Below are 18900 nucleotides of genomic sequence, written 5' to 3' on the forward strand. Positions count from 1 at the left end.
TTTTTTTGGTATAAATCTTCCAATCAATTGATACTCAGAAGTCAAAACCTCTGAAAGTATTTTATTTCTGTTTATTTGTTCTTGTGGAAAATTTTCCTTTTGTTTATGGTCTTAAAATACACTGTTAATCTCATCAGTGATGTTTTTCTTGTCTGTTTTTCAATATATTTGGAGTTCTTGGAAATGGTGTGCTAGTCTGCCATCTGCTTGTCCAATGTAATATTGTATTATCCGAAGATTTTCTTTATTGTGGAAGATTACTATTATTACTAAGCATGCGCTGAGAAAACTGAAAAATGGGATAGTTAGAGCAGTTAGATAAGTTACTACTAGAGTTCATTAACCATAACTGTTCTTTCGGCATCAAAAATCAATTTTGTTTCTATTTTCCACCTAATATGGGCTAGAAAAAAGAGGCTTTGGAGTAGGTATCCGTCCTTTTCTGTTTTTATTTTTTGGATAGGATCATACCTTCCTCGATAGATCCTAAGAACCAAACCAATGTATCCCTCATGGGCAGCCAACCACAGAGAAGATACCTCATCAATTGGGAACCCATCCACTGTCTTTTATTTGAACTTATTACTTGAAATGCATACTATGAAGGTGTTAAAATGTCTCCGAAAAGTTAATCCAGACTTCCATTGGCAGCACATCTAAGCTATATGAGGATCTGTAATAAGGTATAATATAAATTATAAAATAATTGGGAGCTCATCGGTGTATAATCTGTATTTATTAAATCAATTGCATGTAGGACCACAAAGTGTTACACTCCTGCAATGTCTCTGACAACTAGATCCTTAAAGTGCCACCATGACTGTCATGAGAGGGTCACCCTTAAAACAAAATGGAACAAGTATATTAGTAGCCAAACAAGCACACTGTATTTGAAATGAAATCTATTAATCATCCCTAAGTTCGTCTTTTCACTCAACTCTTACGCCCTTCGTTAACTGAAAGAACAAAAAAACACGCTCCTTACAATTACCTGCCTAAAACTGTTGATGGATATCTGTCACCTGAAACGACTGTGGATCCTTACAATGAAGTGTAAGCATGTGGAGAGTTTGGTAAGCTCATTGTTTCATTAGGCTTTTCTCTGATTTATTTTTATAATTTTTCTTTCCCCTTCCAAGTTCATTGTTATTTTCTATTTTGCAGGTAAGCTCATTGTCATTGTAGGTTTTTCTCTCCTTGGATTTTAATAATTCTTTTTTTCTTTTTCATGTTTGGATGTTGTTGTGTTCTAGGATTGTTGTGCTTTGGTGGTGGTTTGTTCTAATGAATTAGAAAGAAAAGAGAAGGGATTCTGCAATATTTTAAGGTTTTGTCCTCTAATTTGGTTCTTAATTTTCTTACCTCGCCATGTTTAGTATACACAATCACCTTCAAATGATGTTGTTCTTTGTTCTTTTGCTAACATCTAAAAGGTTTTTGGTGGCGGTTTTGTTCTAATGAATTAGAAAGAAAAGAGAAGGGATTCTGCAATATTGTAAGGTTTTGTCCTCTAATTTGGTTCTTAATTTTCTTACCTCGCCATGTTTAGTATACACAATCACCTTCAAATGATGTTCTTTGTTCTTTTGCTAACATCTAAAAGGTCCTTTGACAAAGTTCTCTACTTTTTTTTTAACTTTGGTCAACAACACCAATGTAATGTCACATTTGAATGCTGTCCACTCTCCATCTTCAAGCCCTCCTAAAATAGAGACAAAATAGGGATATGATCTATAGCTGTCCTGCAAATCCCCACTAGTTCAACTAACAAGGTACTTAGTAGCATTCACTTACTCAGAGCATCAGCCCCCATGTTTTTTGCTCTCAATTTATGTTTGAGCAAAAAAATACACTCTTTTAGGAAAGCACTCATCTTGACATGTCAACTACTTAATAACTTGGCATGTCAACTATTTTGTTGAGAAGCATCGCAACCCACTTCATTACCAACACAGTCCATAGACACACTCGTGTCTAGGAGAAAAGGGGAAAAAAAGCTGACAAATCGTAGGGCAAAAAACCATTTTAGTGACATGATGAAGATACCCTTAATTTTCAAGAGAAGTATTGGCACTAGACAACAGGACACTCCAATTACTTGGCTGACTTTGCGACTTTCTAGAGACTTGGACATTGGCATTTCTAGACAACAGGACACTCCAATTACTTGGCTGACTTTAAGTGTTGCCACTTTCTATACACTTAGACACCTCTAGAAACAACACAAGACTGTTGGACACATACGGATGGAGTTTTGGGAAGTCATCATCAAAACTGTTGGGCACTTGGCACTCCATAAAGGTGTTACACTATGAACACTTAAAAATCAAAGAGTCCAAGTGCCTAACACCTTTAATGAGGTGTTTAAAACATACAATTATTACATATAGAAATTGATAATTATAAGAATAAACTAGATATTTGGTGATAACTAATTTCTTATAGGTTGATACTTGGAAGGGTTGTTGCTTTCTAATCAAAGTTTAGTGCTAAATGCTAACACTAATAGCATTCATTGAATGTTTGAATTGTTGATCAGTGGCCATTACCAAAACATGCGATTTGGAGTATTATTCTCTCAATTTCTTTTATGTTAGCTTTTAAACTTTACATTTGAAGCAATTGGTATTGTATTTTCATATTAATCAGAACTCAAATGTTCATTGTACAATGATTGAATGAACATCTATGTATGTAGGCTGCAATAGTATTGCAATATCTTTTCTTGATGGTTGTTATGTATTTATTAATTATGATACTAACTTATTGAACCATGAATGTTCATCCGATTACCACCATTGTGTGTTGACTGTTGAGTAATGACTACTTGAGTAATTTGGTTGATTAAGAATAGTTGTAAGTTAGAAGTTACTACTTACTACTCGTTTACATTTTCACTTTAGAAATTACTCAAATTAGAAACTGAGATTGATAATTCATAAATCATAAACAGTAAATCACAAGTCCATAATTCATATGCAGTTTTAACTTTTCTTATTTTTAAATTATATATATATATATATATATATATATATATATATATTTTTTTTTTTTTCATATTTTTGATTTTTTTTGCATGGAGTAAGTGTCCAGGTGTAGGGATTTTCTGAGGTTGTTGTGTCAGACACTTTGGACACCCAGACACTTCCCACCCGTGCCATGTGCCCAGGTAACACAGCTCAAGACATCTCTTACACCTTTCTTTATAAAGTACCCCTCTATTCTTGCAAATCTTAAGAGCATGCTCTCCATTTCAGCAAATTTGTGAACCATAATACTGGTGCAAATCAAAATTGAAAAGCCTTCTAGAGTTGGTCAAACAGCTGGGATTCCACACAACTTGTTGCATCTGTATTTATAAACAGTTCCATAAAGCATAAAAAGAAACTTTTAATCTAATTATAATTTATAACCCCCAGCAATACTGGGCCTTTTCCCCTACTACAACTAAAACTTGTAAACTTAGAACTCCTTTCGCAAAAATAACAAGGAAACTGTAGTTGCTGGACTTGCAACCTTGGAATCCCATTCTAACTCAACCAAAAGCTCATGCAACTCAACTCAACTCAACTCAACTCTAAGCCTTTGTCCCAAACTATTTGGGGTCGGCTTTTTTAAGTGGCAAAGTTTACGGCCGGCTGCCAACCTGACGCCAACCCTCCTCCTGTGTACATGGGACAGGCTTTGAAAAACACAGGCGGAGTTAACCAAAAGCTCATGCACAACTTCTTAAATTCCTAAATTCAAAACTAGGCTTCTTTCTATTGGAACATTTTCAAGTTGAGAAGGTGATATATTTGGCCTAAGATAAGTAGCATGTAATAAGGGAATGCGTCTTTAATTGAATCTAGTACGCTATAAGTAATGTAATAGGGGAAAGTGTCTTTAATTGAATCTAGTATGCTTTGAGTCTAATTTTAGAAGTTCTAAAGTTTTATAAGTTGGTGTTCTAGGTTTTCTTAGAAAGCAACATCTAAGACACTTTCTATTTTTTATTTTGGGATGCTCTAAAATAGAAATTAGACTTTATTTAGGCTAATCTAAGGGTTAAATTGATTATATACCAATTGTTAGGATTATATACCACTTGTTAGGTTTTAAGGTTTTTTGGGTTTTTATATATGAAGTTTTTTTTTGTCTTTTCAAGTGGTTAATGAATAGTTTCAATATTTTCTTTTTGGGTTGTTGGTTTTACCCTACTTGGATCATGTTTTGGTCAAATATGTTTTTGTTCTCTCTCTCTAGCATTATTTATGATATTGTTTAACTCTCTAACTAGTTCTCTACTTGCTTGTGGATTCCTAGTAGTTTACATGCATCACCTTTAGAAATTACCACTCATCCCCGGTATACATCGTGGTCGATATCTACAAATGATAAGGAGATGATACCAAGCAAATACAAGATGTTTGTTCAAATACCTATTTTGAAGAAGTCGAAGGAGAAGAATATGCCCTTTTTGGTAACTCTACCTTTGAGAAGTTGACGCTAATCCTTTGGAAAATTCGACACAAACCATCTTCTTTTGCTTGGTTTTTTTATGTCATTGAGATAGAACATGATTTGATCTCCAACACCGAAAATGTGTTCCCTTTCATGTTGATTAATTACCTCTTGAGATTAGATGTTATGAATTTGGTCAATGAACGTGACGATATCTTCATTTCATACTCATGAAATCGATAGAGGTTTCCATAATTGTTGTTCCTCTTCAGGTGCCTGGAATCCGCCAATATTTTGCAAGTATCCTGCATGAGTAATATAAAGTAGTTCTTTCGTCATTGTCATATGTCTTTACCTCTTCTTGGTAGTTTTTTTTTCGTAATTGTCATAGACAGGTACCCGGGTCGGTACTTTTCATATGTAGATTAGGATTTTACCCTCAAATAATTTCTCATAGAGATAGATGTTAGATATCAGCAAAGGGCTTAATGGTTAGGGGTGGCTAACCGGTTCGGTTCTCGGTCCTTGGTTACTTTTTTTTTCGGTTCTCGGTTCCCGGTTCCATGAACCGTAAGAACCGAACCGAACCGTAGTACATAGTAGGACCGAACCGGATCGAACATAATCGGTTCAGTCCGGTCCTGTTCTCCGGTTCTATGGGCTAATTACTAATTACTAATTATAATTTATAAAAACTTTTAATTAAAGTTATAATATAAGTTACTTTCTTATTATAAGAATAATATTAACTATTACTTATTAATATTATGAGTAATTTATATTAATAAGTATATGTATAATAGAAATATAAAAAATATTATATACATATTCAAAAGTTCAGTTCCAGAACTGAACCAAGAACATTAGACCCGGAACCGAACCGAATAAGTTCGGTTCTTCATCTGTGGAACTGAACCGGACCCAAAGTATTTTTAAACAGTTCGGTTCTTCGGGTCTGGTTCGGTTTTGGCCACCCCTATTAATGGTAAAAGAGTAATGCTGATGTGTAAATCTCACAGAAAAAGAAAGAAATTCACTTTTCCTCTATATATATATATATATATATATATATATATATATATATATATGAGAATAAGGTTCCTGCGCTTAACCTCAGAAAGGGTTCCTGCGGTGGCAATGTTATTTGCAGATTATAACCAACCTCATTGGCTGAAAGATGGGGACCCACGTGAGAATAAAAACTCAAAACGAAAAAAAAGAAGACACCGTCGAACCCTTCTTCTTCTTCTCTACGTTTGGGTTTTTGGGTTTTCCTCCTCTGCGTGAGAGGGTTTCAAGCTCCCCTTTGTCTCGCCTCTCCTCTTCCGCCAAAGGGATTTTGGCGCCTCTCTCCGTCTAGCATCTCCTCTTCTTCCAAAGGGTTTCTCGCCTCTCACTCTCGCTCAAGTTCTCAGGTAAGTGGTTCGAACCTCTCTGTTTTTTTTCTTCTTTTAATCTGTGAGAGGGTTTTGTTTTTTTACAGCTTTTGTTTTTTTCCCCTCTTTTTTCGTTTTTTCCCTCTAGGGATGGGTTTTTTTCTTCCCTAGTGAGAGGGTTTAGAGCTCCCCCATTCGTCTCGGGTTTTCTTCAACCGCTTGATGGCTTCTCTGCAACCATTTTTCTTCCCTCTGTTTTTTTTTTCTTTTAATCTGTGTAAGGTTACGGTTTTCACCCTTTTTTTACAGCTATTGGTTTCTTCATCTTAGGGTTTATGATCTTATGATTTGGCTTTCTTCATCTTAGGGTTTATGATCTTATGATTTGGCTTTTAAGATGTTAGGGGTTTAGGGTTTAGGTTAGGGTCTTCATCTTTTTTTAAAGAATGGGTTTTTAAAGATGGGATTTAAGTTTTTTCATCAGATTCTTACCAAATCTGATTTTCGTTTTAGGCTTTAGGGCTTCATGGTTTTCAAGTGAAGAAATCCTAGACTTAAAACGCAATTTTTCATAAATTACCCCAAAAAATGGATTACGAAAATGTAAGGTTTAGCAATAAGATGTTCTCAATGGAATCTTGCTGTGCTTATGGTTCTCTTTCAATTCAAATGGAGCAAATCAAGTAAATGTGGTAAAAGTGAGGCACAGCATGTGTCTTTTAGGAGTGCATGTCAAATCCATCTACTCTGTGTGTTCTCTTTTAGGCTATGTTTTTAGGCTTCATGGTTTCCTCTACAATGTTTCATTTTGTTTTATTTTCGTCTTCGTTGTGAATTTTTCTGGGTTTCCTTGAATTGTCATTCTTATTTATATACTGTGACTTTGTATGGATTTGGATCTGTATGAGTTTTCATTCTTAAATCTATTCTTTGTTTGTTCATGTGATTTTGTTGACCTCAAAAATGTCGATTCGATTGGCACACGTGAAGAAATCCTAGACTTATTTGTAATCACTCTAACCCAGTACTTAAAAACTCAGATTCAGTAATGGAATTGAATTGTGTTATTGGATTGTTCACTTGGCCGAGTCAAACATTGTTTTTTGGGTTAAAAAAAAATTAAGGCTGATCTTTTCTAATCTTAAGATGACATGAAAGGGATCAGACAAGATTTTAATATTTTGCTGACCTATATTAGTTTTCTCCTACAAATCCCACTTCCTTTCATTTATCTTCAACACCATCTTTATGTTCAAGAGATGCATGCCAGTAACCCCTATAAAAAATATATGAACCGGTCATTTCATCAAATGACCGGTTCAGATCACCCAAAAAATGTGGGCCCACCATGTTTTTAGCGGTCACCTCATATAAGCTTATATGAGGGGCCGCTCACAGTCACTTTTCCGTTAATATTAATTTTCCTTTTTTCACCCCTCATAGTTATCGATTTGCCTAATGGTAGATGACATGCCCTGTTGTTTTGGAAGTATGAAAAAGAAAGTGATGGAATCTTAAACAGGGTTTTATCTGAGGTTTTGGTGTTTTGCAAGTGTTTGTTTAGGCTTGCTCGTGGAATTGTTTTTTCTTTCCAGATTTTTTTTGAGTGGGGGCAGAGAACTTTAGGTTCATTATTTTAATTGAAATCTTGTGTGTTTTGTTGTGTTAAGGTACCTAAAATGATTGATTCTTCATCACATGCTTGTGGGTTTCATAGCGAAGATGTTGGTGCTACGTCCTCAGCTTTTGTCGATGAAACTGCGTCGCAATCTTGCGGCTTAACAATCAGTAACGTAGATGCAAATAGGTTAATTTTGGTTGATGGGGGTGAAGATAATGTAGTAGATGTTGACGGTGATAGGAATGACGAGGAGACTGTAGAGAATAAGCCTTTTCTTGGCCAGGTATTTGACAGTAGTAAGGATGCATATCACTGTTATAATACGTATGGTTTGGTTAAAGGTTTTGGAGTACGAAAATCTAGTACAACCACGTCAAGAGTAACACAAGATGTGATTTCTAGGAAATATGTATGTGACAAGGAGGGAAAGAAAGATCCAAATGACAAGCGAAGTGCTGGTAAGGAAGTAAAGGAACGTCGCATTGTCAGAGTTGGTTGTGAAGCGAAGATGGTTATAAAATTAAGAGATAAGAAGTGGTTAGTAACAACCTTTGAAGACAAACATTGCCATGAACTTACCTCTCCTCTTAGAAGATCCCTGCATCGTTCTCATAATCAACTCCATAAGACAGAGACTGTTAAGAATTTGATAGATTCTTTCCATGGCATAGGGATGATGCCTGCTGGTATTGTAAAGAGTGTTAATGCAGTATCTGATAGAGACCTAGGTGTTCTCTCAGCAAACCAGGTGCAATCCCATTTGAAAGTAAAGAGGAAGAGCAATATGGGCCAAGACGCTGTCAATGTGACCAACCATTTCCAGCAGAAACGTGCAGAAGACCCAGAATTCTTTTTTTCTATGGAGTTAGACATAGATGGGACGATGAGGTCCATGTTCTGGGCAGATGCGAGGGCGAGGGATTCTTACATTACCTTCAGTGATGTTATTGTCTTCGATGTGACGTACAAGACCAATCGATATTTGATGCCCTTCGCACCATTTACAGGAGTCAACCATCACAAGCAGTCTATCCTGTTCGGATGTGCACTCCTAGCTGATGAGATCGAGGAGACATTCACATGGTTATTTGAGCAGTGGCTCACATGCATGTATGGGAAAGCTCCAGGAGCTATCATTACTGATATGGATGGGGCAATACGGAATGCGATTAAGACTGTCTTCCCAAATACCCGTCACCGATACTGTGCGTGGCACATTGGGAGGCACTTAGTTGAAAATGTTGCTGCAATGAGAGAGGCAGAGAGTGAGTTTATGAAAGACTACAACCATTGGTTTTACTCAAATGAAATAGATGAATGTGAGATTGAATGGGCTAAATTAGTACAGAAGCATAAGATTGATGAGAAGCATTGGCTTTCCAAGATGTGGGAGCTTAGGATTCATTGGGTGCCGGCATATTGGCGAGGTACTTTCACTGCAGGCATGACTTCTAGTCAGCGCAGTGAAAGCATGAATGCTTACTTTGATGGTTTTGTAAACCAAAAGACTTCCCTCCATGATTTCCTAGACCAGTACGAGAAAGCTCTTGCTGACCGTCGTAGGAAGGAAACAGAGGAAGATTTTAAGTCGAAAAATTCAAAGGCTACAATGATAACATTAAGCCCATTGGAAAAGGAAGCTGGAAAATACTACACAAGGGCTATTTTTGGGCTATTTCAGGCGGAGCTTAAGAAAAGTTATGATTATTGGTGTAAGAAGCTTACTAAGGATGGGAATGTCACAACATACACTGTAGTACGCATGGATGGTGATTTTGAAACCAAAAAAGGACATATTGTTCTCTATAGCGATGCCGAATGTGTAAATGCTACTTGTGACTGTGTGATGTTCCAGACTTTAGGTATATTATGCAGACATATACTTAAAATTTTCGAGAAGAAGTGTTTAACTGTTATTCCTGAGAGTTACATACTTAAGAGATGGACAGTTGATGCACGATATCAAGTGTTGGGTAAAGTTCCTACAAGGGAACAAGGTAGGGAAAATGGCGTAACTCCGTTGAGGAGGTGGTGTTTAAAAGCAAAACAACGAAGTTTGGAAGATGAATCTTATAATGATGAGACTCTTTTCAACAAAATGGAAGAAATGTACGATGCATTGTTGGCGGAAGTGGAGCAAAAGAAGAAAGAGAAGCCAAGTGAGTCAGAAATCATTGGCAGCCAAGTGCAGTCGAACTTTGTTTGTAGTCAAATACCAGAGATAACTATCCGAGACCCACCAGTTGTGAAGACCAAGGGCCGCCCGAAGATTGCTTCACGGATGAAATCTTCAATAGAGACCTCTCAAGAAGAACGAAAGAAACGGAAGTGCTCTTATTGTGGGAAAATGGGTCATTATTTGACAACTTGTGAGAAGAAAGTTCAGGACGAACAAAAACGAAAGAAACAGAAGGTTTGGAGGCTTTTTTTTTTAATTTACAAATGTAAAGATTGTCTTTTTTTTTTGTTGTAAATTTTAAAACCATGTGAGTTAATGTTTATTTCTGCCTATAGATGCATATAATGGAGGAGATGACTACAAGGGTGGAGGGGGAGGAAGATGAAGAAGAAGATATTGCATCGTGATATTGCTCGTTTAGCTAGGTATGTGATATTGTGAAATCTGTGCCATTGTTTTAAAAAAAAATCAAAATAGATTCTCTGATTGCTACTTTGTTTTGGATTTTGAGAACCATTGATTTATGCTCAAATTTATGTTTAGTTGTTGTTTGTACTAAAAAAAATAACAGATAGTTTACTCCAAAACTGATTATTAGGTTGAACAATGTAAATTTGAGTCCATTATTAGATTTCTGTTTAGTCCATGTATGTTTTACAATTTGAGAACCATTGATATGTACAACCTGTTGATTAGAGAGTAATAATATTTTTTCCTTGTTTTTTCCTCAATGCAGGTAGTACAAGTGGCATGGAATGGATGATGAAGCTCCAAGGTTGCTTGAGGGTTGGTTTTGAAGGCTCCTTGAAGGCTATCTGAAGGCTATTTCAATGAAAATGACTCGGATTAGTGGATTATTCACTTGTTTTGTATAATTTAGAGTAGAGAGAATCCAACCTTTTCGAGTAATTGGTGGTTTCACAAGATCAGTAAAGCCATATAATAGAGAATATGCAACCTTGTAGAATGTCAATGCTTTGTTCTCTCTTTTTCAAAGCTTAAATCTCAAGATTTCATGGCATGTAGTGCTGATCTGTGTATTTTCCTTAGTCCTTTCTTTTGTATGTTCCTTCCCATGAAAGAAACTAGATTTCCAGTTATAAAATTACATATGTTTTTAGAGTAATCACCCTTGTTTCTTTATTACCAAATTCCCCTATTGGATTTGAATCTCCAGGACTACTTCATCTTCTACTCTTATTCAGGCATTCATTGGTTTACCTTGCCTTAATATTCCAGGTGATCAGGAGTATTGCAAAGTACTCAAGAAGACAACACTCGTGCATATAGACGATGTGGCCTCTGCACAGATATTCCTTTTTGAATGCCCAGAAGCAAAGGGCAGATACATTTGTTCATCTTTAATTGAAGTCTGTTTTATGTACGAAAAACATGCTTATGCAAAATTTTCTTATTTGCCTATGTACAAAATTTCGGCCAAAATCTCACAGAAACATTTCGGTACGAAATCACTGGCCAAAACAAAATGGCGAATGGAATGGAATTCATAACTTAGTTGAGAACAATTTTGGGAAGGTGTGAACTAGAGGTGTTTTGGATCGGTGGACACGATTGTATCAAGGGAACTCCAAAAAGGAATACAGTCATTGAAGGAATTTCGGGCTTTTTGTATCAATGATGGTTGTAGTTAGTGTAAGTAGGGGGTCTCTGTTTCTCCTCTATGTGAAAGTGAGAGAATAAAATTAATGAAAGGGAGGTAACTCCATATAATTTCTTTCTGGATGGTGGCTATATTTTATTGCTGGTTTGGCTGTGGACATAATCACACCACCGTGATGATGCATTTTAATCCTGTTTCTTTGCTATATTTGTTTCACACGATCTTAGGGATTTTGTGGGTCACTGGAACAAGACTTTTCTTGTTTTGCTTTTCCAATAACAATTACTGGATTGCAGATCAACTTTTTTTGTGGTTTTGGAAGCATAAAGGGTTCCTAGAACTCATCTAAATATCCCTTAAATAATCTCGAATAGGGACTTCTCATAGTTCAACTTACCAACTTGTTGTAGGCCAATTCGACTAGTGTAATGGTTAAAAGGAAAAAAATCAGTTTGGCGTAAAGCAAGATGCCATTCAGAAGGATGTTCTCCAATTTGTACATCTTTTGAAGATATCTTGTGTAAAAGCAAATTTGCCCATACAGCAGGAGTTGAAAATTCAATGGCTTAGATTTTTGCAGGATGGTGTGGTAAGCTGTCAAAATATTGTTATGACTTGACTGTCAATGCTGAATCTTGGTTGAGGAACTGGCACTATTTAATTTTTTCTTAATTTCTCGTCATTGGTGGCAGGGATGGAGAGAAAGGTAGGCATAATACTAAGTCACTGCTGTCTTGTGCTTCCCCAACTTGCTTTTGCTCAATGGTAAGTTGGGAGATGAGAGAAAGAGACATTGAGTGCTCTCAGGTTTGATCTTTTGGGGTTGTGAGTGTTGAGCGTTTATCTCTTTGTAATCTCTTGCGTTTGTTTCACCGTTGTTGAAACACGTAAAACACTTGTGTTATCTTTGTGCTTGTTGTTTTCTTGTTTGTTTTGCAATCGATTGGATCAGATTAGGCCCGTTGGATTTCTACATAGTGTTTTCTTTGTGGTTTGTAAAAGGCTATTTTGTTGCTGTTTAACCAGGAGATGATCTATTTCTAGATTTTGCTTATGAAGCCAGGGTAGTCAGTCGTTTTCCCCCTTCCTTGGACATGACTTTATGTTTTCCATAGTAGCAAGTACATAGGTTCCTCTTTTCTTCTTTTCGGTATACTCAGTCAAGCACATCCATTTGGTTATCATACTGACATGCCCCAATAGAGCAATTCAACAAAGGGCCGTCCATGTACTGAACTTCAGTATTACTAAACATGCTTTTCCTATAAAGCATGAAATTTTTTGGAAAACATACCTACCATATCTTAAGTGGCTTCAAAGAGGGGTGGAGTGATATTATCAAATGCCAGCTTCAAAATAGCTTCAAAATGACAGTTTCTCCACTTCAAAAATATTATAGGCTGTTAACAAAGAAAAAGCTTAACAGTTCTGCGCATCAACTGAGAGAAGTATTATTGTGACATTAAGGGTGCATTTTGTAGGTTGAATCATCAGATATTGCTGTCCATGTTTTAGTCACATGTAAGCACTCTAGTAGAACTGATTTTGTGTTCTTTTTGTTAGTCATAATTAGCAAATTTCATTGCAGATTTTTTGTGGCTGCTTGAGTTTTGTGACACAGCAGCAGAAGCAACGGCCAGGGTCATCATAATGACAATATCCATGTAACTAGGATTTTCTTGCCAACACCCTCCTTAGTGACAGAGTCAGCCACTTTATTTTCCATCTGCAACACTTGGGATAAAGAAAGGACCATGTCACTGCCATGTCACTTCAAGTGTAATAGATTTTTTTAAATTTATGCTACCCCAAGTTGGATTCAGGTGGAGCTGAAATTGTCTAAAAAAGAGCTGTTGATGTATCATAGTTTCATTATTGTCATTCAGTGGAAATACCATGCTTTTCTTACAGAAGATGTGGACACTACATTTGTGTACTTTGAAGGAGAGTTTGAATGGGACTCAATGCAATGTACTGTCGTTCCTCAGGAACAAAGGAATTGAGCCATGTTTCCTGAACTAGCTGCCACACCTCTGGTTATGTTTAGTGTATACAGAATTTGTAGTACATAGAAAGATTAGAGCACTTAATATATGCTTGTGTACTGGCAGGATTCCACTTTGAAGAAAAAAGTATATTGGGGCCACCTATTTGGATGATCTAAAACATTTATTTGTTGGATATATCGTGCCTCAAAAATCTTTCTCAATTGTGTATGATGCACATCACAATTCAATATTTTAGAGAACAGAAATCTCCATCTCAGGCAAAATTAAAGCTTGCCACCTCAGAAAATCAAGGGACTTCATCTTGAAGGAAGAGGAAAACAAGAAGTTAACTAAGCAATAACTACCTTTATATGTACTAACTGAAAGAGATCTCAAAGAGCCTTTCCATCTTTTTCTCATTTCGCCTTACAGAGTATTTATAGGCAAACCCCCAAGAACACTAACTTCACCGGTTAACTGATTATTTTGCAAATAGCTGCCACAAAAATTCAACTTCAAAAATTATGGAAGTTCGACATAGTGCATGAAAATATAAAACCAGATTCTTAGCAGATCCTGCATTCTCAGTTCACTCGCAGAGACAAAGTTAAGGATCTTGGTGGATTCGAACCACCATCCTCTTGAGAAAAATTGGGGTCATGCCCTCTCTCCCAAGTGCTCTACCATTTGAGCTAAAGATCCACTTTTTGCCAACATTTTAAGTACTTTGAACCCAATTGTATCAATGAAGGGGGAATACCTTGAAATAGGGCTTCTTTTGTTGTTTCCATCGGATGGGGGGTTTGGTCATTTTCATCACTGTATTGCTTCCCAAAGCATAGTCATGTTTTCAAAGACTGAGCTTATCAAGCTCGGCTGCCTCTTGGAATTTGAAGATGAAGCGGTTGAGTTCTTGCTGATTTTCTGGTACTAATTCTTGACAATTAAAACTGTGGTTTTAGCAAACACATGAAAAATTCAGCAAATAATGCCAATCAACAATTTACCAAAAGCAAACCAAATCAAAACAAACCTAGAGAGGGGAAAAACCAAAAAAACCTAGAGTAACAATTTGGTTTTCACAACCCAAATAATCAAATGAAATGGGAACAATGTTGTTCGAACCCTAATGAAGGAAAACATGGAAGAAAAAAAATCTGGTTTTCGTCCAGATTATTAGGGTTCGAACCATATGGTTTTCACAACCCAAAAAAGAAAAAAATTCAAAAAAACCATATGGAACCCTAATAATCTGAACCATATGGTTTTGACAACCCAAAAAAAGAAAAATCAAAGAAGATGATTTGATTAGGGTTCTATTTGGGTTTTAAACAATTTGCAGATTTGCGTACAAACAACGAACTCTACAATCTCCCACTCCACACGGCGGCAAAATGCCAAATTCGAATTTACCAAAACCCAACCAAATCAAAACAAACCGTAGAGGAGGAAAAGGAAAACAAATCAAAACACACCAGGGAAAAAAACGAAAAAAACCCAACCGTAGAGGAGGAAAAGGAAAAAATCCCAACCCAAGAGGGAAAAAAAAAAAAAAATGAGTAAAGAAAGAGGGGACCGACCTTTTTGGGTTGAAGAAGTGGCAGCAACGTCGTTGGGTTTCCGCCGTGTGGAGAAGAGAACCTCGTTTTGGCAGACAGAGAGAAGCAGAGAAGAGCTCCAAAAACCCAAACGTAGAGAAGAAGAAGGGTTCGACGGTGTCTTCTTTTTTTTCACTAGGGAAGAAAAAAACCCATCCCTAGAGGGGAAAAAACGAAAAAAGAGGGGAAAAAAACAAAACCCTCTCACAGATTATAAGAAGAAAAAAAACAGAGAGGTTCGAACCACTTACCTGAGAACTTGAGCGAGAGTGAGAGGCGAGAAACCCTTTGGAAGAAGAAGAGATGCTAGACGGAGAGAGGCGCCAAAATCCCTTTGGCGGAAGAGGAGAGGCGAGACAAAGGGGAGCTTGAAACCCTCTCACGCAGAGGAGGAAAACCCAAACGTAGAGAAGAAGAAGAAGGGTTCGACGGTGTCTTCTTTTTTTTCGTTTTGAGCTTTTTATTCTCACGTGGGTCCCCATCTTTCAGCCAATGAGGTTGGTTATAATCTGCAAATAACATTGCCACCGCAGGAACCCTTTCTGAGGTTAAGCGCAGGAACCTTACCTTTCTGAGGTTAAGCGCAGGAACCTTACTCTCTCTCTCTCTCTCTCTCTCTCTATATATATATATATATATATATATATATATATATATATATATATATATATATATAGAGAATAGAGTTCCTAAGGTGTCACCTCATATAGCTTATATGAGGTGGCGCTTAAAAACAAAAGGGGCCAACTTTGTTTGGATGATCCAAAGCATTCATTTGATAGGCACTCACATAGATAGGGTGTGCCCAAAAAATCAACTTCATAGGATCATCCTAACCCTTCCATTTGTGGAGGTTGAAATGGATGGGTATAAACCTCCATAAATATGCCCATTTTTTACCTCCATAAATGGAAGGGTTAGGATGATCCTATGGACCTGATTTTTTGTAGGCACCATATCCATCTAAGGGCCTTTCAAATGAGTGGTTTGGATTACCCCAAACAAAGTGGGCCCCTTATGTTTTTAAGCGCCACCTCATATAAGCTATATGAGGTGACACCTTAGGAACTCTATTCTCATATATATATATATATATATATATATAGGGAAAGGTGAGCGTACTCGGTCGAGTAGATAAGCTTATCTACTCGGTCGGGTTAAAAACAGTGGGGGCCCACATTTTTTGGGTGATCCAAACCGTTCATTTGAAAGGCCCTTACCTAGATAGGGTGTCCACAAGAAATCAGCCTCATAGGATCATCCTAACCCATCCAACAGTGGAGGGAAAAATGGGCAGATTTGTGGACAAACTGTATTTGTCCATTTTTTCCCCATTTTCCCCTCCACATTTGGATGGGTTAGGATGATCCTATGGGGCTGATTTTTTGTGGACACCCTATCTAGGTAAGGGCCTTTCAAATGAACGGTTTGGATCACCTAAAAAATATGGGCCCCCACTGTTTTTAACCCGACCGAGTAGATAAGCTTATCTACTCGACCGAGTACGCTCACCTTTCCCATATATATATATATATATATATAGAGGAAAAAGAGTATGCGCTCGACCGTTTAAAACCATTCATGCGGTTGAAGAGAGAGATGCACTCTCATTGGCTCTTGAAAGTGGGCCCCTCGGTTGAGAGAAAAAGAGTATAAGTAGTCTTAAAAAAAACCAGCAGGCGTATAAACCCAAATCTTCGAGGTCTCTCCGACGATCCTCCGTACCCAGCTGGAAAACCCAAAACTCCCGTCTCCTCCGACGATCCTCCGACCCAGCAGCCGTATAAACCCAAATCTTCGAGGTCTCTCTCCGACGATCCTCTATACCCAGCCGGAAAACCCAAAACTCCCGTCCCCTCCGACGATCCTCCTACCCAGCAGCCGTATAAACCCTAAATCTTCGAGGTCTCTCTCCGACAATCCTCTGTACCCAGCCGGAAACCCTAAACTCCCGTCCCCTCCGACGATCCTCCGACCCAGCAGCCCTATAAACCCCAAAAAAAACCCAGCAACCGTATACCCTCGTCCGACGATCATTGTTGTGAGAAGAAAAACGAGGGTTCCTCTGCAAGGTTAGTTCATTCCTCTCTTCTTTCTCTCTTTTTTGCAATAAAATTAATGAAAAATGAATGGAGCATACAGTTTCGATTTTCTCTTCCTCTCACTCTGTGAAATCAATTTTTTTGCTAGGGTTTCATCTATTTTTTTTAACTTCTCTCTCTTTTTCTCTTTCTTTGCTCCAAAAATCTTGCAGAAAATTTTGATTTTCTCTCACTTTATTTTTCTGCTAAAAAGCTAATCGATTTAGGGTTGTTTCTCATGAAACCCCCTTCCACTGTAAACCATAAATCCATGAAACCCCCTTTGGGTTCTATATTTTATTTTTTTCTTTTGTTGATGCTTAATTTCTAACTGTTTTAAGTAGCATCTCTCTGTTTTTTTTTGTTGTACAGTGGGTTGCTAAAAGCTAATCGATTTAGGGCTTTTTTTTTTCATGAAACCCCCTTCCACTTTAAACCCTAAATCCAGTTTAAAATTCTAACACAGAAGCTTATTGCTGCAAAAATCATGAATGTTGCAGAAATTTTCGATTTTCTCTCTCTTTTTCTCCTTTTTTCCTGCAAAAATCATGAATGTTGTAGGAATTTTTGACTTTCTCTCTATTTTAGGTTTTCTCTTATGCTCATAGCTGATTGTCATACTCAATTCTCAGTTATTTTTATCTTCTTGAGGTTCTGCTAGGGTTTTTTTGATGATTTCACCCCATCTCCATCATGCTATTCCCTTAATTTGTTTTGTAGTTAGTAGTTACCTTCACCTTGTTAACCATGGAAAGAGTTTTCCATTTTCCATGCACAGTGCCACTAATCTGATTCTTCAAGCTAGTTACCTTCGCCTTATAAGTTGATTCGTAGTTGGATTTTTATGTGTGTATGTGCTCCTCATAGTGTTGGATTTCCAGCTAATTTTTTCTTTCTTTTGGATAATCAGTTATGGACCCATAAGAGGTGATTCCAAGTTTTAGTTTTGGATGATTTCTTGTTAATGTTGTTCTACTTAATGCCACAATTTGGGACTGAGGTTTGGACAAGGTAGTCTTGTTGAGTGATTGCAAAATATTAGTTATGATATCCGTTAGGTGTAGTACACACTCCCTTAACAATTTGCTTTACTGAACACTTATCTGCCAGAACTTGAGTTCATCAGCCATGTTCTATTTCTTAATTGCTAATGAATGATTGTATTTTTTGCATGTAAGATCAACCCAACATATGGTTTCATCTAGTAACTATAGTGGTATCTCACGTGGTGTACGGCCAAATGAATGGAAAGCCAGCAGTTAGGAAAATTACTCGGAGTAACGCGAACGGTAACCAAGGGCGCCCTTACTACAATTGCGCCGGAAAGAAAGTGAGTAAAAATTCAATATTTGTTTTGTAGTCCCCTTATCTCTATCTTATTGAAATTATAACGTTTAAACATTATGCAGGTCACATGGGACGGAGGCAGGATGTGAAGTCGGTGGCAAAAATAGGATGTTGGAGGACTGCATCAGATTACTGGAGATTGATAATGCCATGATGAAGAATAGATGGATGCCACTTTTGATCAATCCGGAACATCTAACTGTTGGGTTTTAATTATGTTTATTAGAGACCATATTACTAGTTTAGGGAATTGAAACATGCACTGCTATTGTGTTTTAGTGGACATAGCCCACATGGTGATCAATCATCAATTGCTTAGTGTTTTGCGAAATGGGGTGCTTGATTACTGTTTTCTGCATCATGGTGTTTAGAGTCTTATTTAGTCATATTGTTTGCCATGGTTGACCCTGGGCAAATTTCCAAGAAACCAAAATTCAAAATCTTCTTACTTGTTTTTGAGTTGGAAAACAGTTGAACATAAATCTTTTAACCAATGAAAAATGGGCTCTCATTTACTCAATTTGGGTAGGCGGTAGTGTAGTAAAAGCCTACCTTCCCCTCTATAAATACTCCCTGCCAACTTCTACTTAGCACCACTCAGAATTCACTGCTCTTAAGCTTCTTAGCAGTAGTAGTTCTTGCTGTC

The 18900-nt window shown here is 37.2% G+C and overlaps 1 long non-coding RNA gene across 1 annotated transcript; it reads left to right on the top strand.

The window, feature by feature from the left end:
• Nucleotides 1-1213: 1213 nt before the first annotated feature.
• On the top strand, nt 1214-18671 carry LOC143856755 (uncharacterized). The gene is made up of 3 exons (XR_013238338.1): nt 1214-1327; nt 18086-18237; nt 18317-18671. It is a non-coding gene; the product is annotated as an uncharacterized LOC143856755 (long non-coding RNA).
• The last annotated feature ends 229 nt before the right edge of the window (nt 18672-18900 follow it).

Source organism: Tasmannia lanceolata, unplaced genomic scaffold, assembly GCF_043159265.1.
Source record: "Tasmannia lanceolata isolate RefF3 unplaced genomic scaffold, GAP_Taslan_0.1 ptg000023l, whole genome shotgun sequence".
Lineage (NCBI taxonomy): Eukaryota > Viridiplantae > Streptophyta > Magnoliopsida > Canellales > Winteraceae > Tasmannia > Tasmannia lanceolata.